Genomic DNA, 2,485 nt, shown 5'->3' with positions numbered 1-2,485 from the left:
GCGGATCCCAAAATTTATATACATATTCATTGAATACCTACTATATTAAACCTCAAACGGTACACTAGTGCGAATTCGCACCCAAAGTTTTTATTTTGATGGTATATACGTAGACACCGCTGCAGCGGATCCCAAAACTTCTATAAATTGTTGAATTTTTTAAAAATACGATTAATTTTCAAACAAGTGGATTAATTTTCTACCGAAAAATACCATTTTTAAACAGAATAGGCGAATTTTAACAAAATAGTTGAATTTTCAATCAAACAAAATGAATTTTGAACCAAATAGTTGAATTTTGAACTAGAAAAAAAAAATTTTTCAACAGAAAATGGAATAGTTAGATTTTTATTATAACAAATGAATTTTTAATTTAAAAAAAAAACATTTTTCAATAAAAAATTAAATAATTAGATTTACAGTAGAAAAATCCATATTAAAAAAAAATGAATTTTCAACTAAACTTATTTACAGTTTAAAAAAAATTATTTTCAACCAAAGAAGGAACAAATTGTCAATAAAATAGTTCAATTTTTAGTAAAAAAATTCCTTTTCGTCCAAAGAAAAAACAATTTTCCAATAAAATAGCTCACTTTTCAACAAATAAAAAAATTAATTTTTAATTAAAATAATGAATCTAATAAAAAAATTAATTTTCAACAAAATAGTTTATTTTTCAACCAAGTAAATTTAGTTATATCATAAAAAAGGATTTTTTAAGTAAAATGAGGAATATTTAACTTAAATACTTGGATTCTCAACCAAAAAGAAAAATTTTCAAGCAATGAGATTAATATTCAAAGAAAAAAAAATTATTTTTTACCAAAAAGTTCGATTTTTAATAATAAAAGGAGTTTTTTAAAAACAAAATACGTGAATTTTCAATTAAAAAAGACAGATTTACATCCGAATTGTTCAATTTTTAATTAGAAAAGGTCCAGTTCCAACTCAAAGGGCATGGTTAAATTTTCAGTTGAAAAAATTAACTTTCTACCAATAATTTTAATTTTTTACAAAAAAAAAAAAAACAAAATTCCCATAAATTACATGAATTAAAAAAAATTTTAATTTTTAAATAAAAAATCTCATTTTTCAACCAAATAGTTGAATTTTCATTTAAAAAAAAAAAAAATACAAAATTCAAACAAAAATGGAATAGTTGAATTTTCCGTTAAAAGTTTAATTCGTAACCAAAAAGAAATGCATTTTTAGAAAAAATAGTTAAATTTCCACTCGAGAAGTTAAATTTTTTGTTGAAAATTTGATTTTCAACAAATTCGTTACACTTTAAAAAAAGATGAATGTTCAATTAAAATGAATCTTCCAACAAAATTAATTTTTTCCCGGTCGTTTTAAATGACTAAAATATTAAAATTATTTTTCGCATTTCAATGAAATTCACGGAAGAGGTCAGAAATATCAAAATCGGAAAATAAAAAAAAAATGATAAATGAATCAAGAAGAAGTGAAAAGGAATGAAGAAAATGGGGAAAAGGCAAAATTAGTACGAGGGTAGTTCAATAAGTCCTTAGAATGGCCAACAGATGGCGCGCGAATCACTCCAAATCATCTGTTTTCAGTCAGCACCACTCCCGACTAGATATATGGTGCAGTCACAGTCCACATCTTCTGAGTTTACGTGTTTTTATAACCAATTGAAAAAAAGAAAATTGTTCGTTAAGAAAAATGGAAAAAAACGAGTTCAGAGCGGTGATGAAACATTTTCATTTAAGGGCATGTGACACAGCTAAATATCTATATTACCGGCCACAGTTTTTCAGTTCACTGAATATTGTTTTGAACCTAAGAACTTTTTTTGTAAATAAAATATCGAGCTGAAACTTTGGGAAATGTATTAGAGTACAATAAAGTACGTTTAGGTACTGCATTTTAGTAGGAACTTCACTGAAAATTATTTCATCTTTTTTCTGAACCTCAACATTTTTTGAACGTTCGAACTTTTTTTATACATAAAATATCGGTCTCAAACTTTGAGAAATGCAAGAGCCGAAAGAAAACTACATTTAAGTACAAAGCTTAACAATAAAAGATGTAAAAAAAATATATTTTAACAATCGATTCCAACGGCATCAGCCGGTAACGTTGTACACGAAAATACGAACCCTCTAGAGCCTCGTCTAGTGGCCGCCAGGTTTCATATTTTCGTGTACAACCTTACCGGCTGATTCCGTTGGAATTGATTGTTGAAATATATTTTTTTAAATCTTTTATTATTAAACTTTGTACTTTAACGTAGTTTTCTTTCGGTTCTTGCATTTCTCAAAGTTTGAGACCGATATTTTATGTATAAAAAAAGTTGGAACGTTCAAAATATGTCGAGGTTCAGAAAAAAGATAAAATAATTTTCAGTGAAGTTCCTGCCAAAATGCAGTACCTAAACGTACTTTATTTTACTCTAATACATTTCCCAAAGTTTCAGCTCGATATTTTATTTACAAAAAAAGTTCTTAGGTTCAAAAAAACA

The 2,485-nt window shown here is 26.1% G+C and overlaps 1 protein-coding gene across 3 annotated transcripts in view; it reads right to left on the bottom strand.

Moving 5' to 3' along the window:
* The window catches only part of LOC117181639 (protein abrupt-like), a 156,135-nt gene that overhangs the window by 140,115 nt on the left and 13,535 nt on the right, over positions 1 to 2,485 (bottom strand). The window lies entirely within an intron of this gene.

The sequence above is a fragment of the Belonocnema kinseyi genome, chromosome 10 (assembly GCF_010883055.1).
Source record: "Belonocnema kinseyi isolate 2016_QV_RU_SX_M_011 chromosome 10, B_treatae_v1, whole genome shotgun sequence".
Classification (NCBI taxonomy): Eukaryota; Metazoa; Arthropoda; class Insecta; order Hymenoptera; family Cynipidae; genus Belonocnema; species Belonocnema kinseyi.
This window is presented reverse-complemented; position numbering and strand designations above follow the sequence as displayed.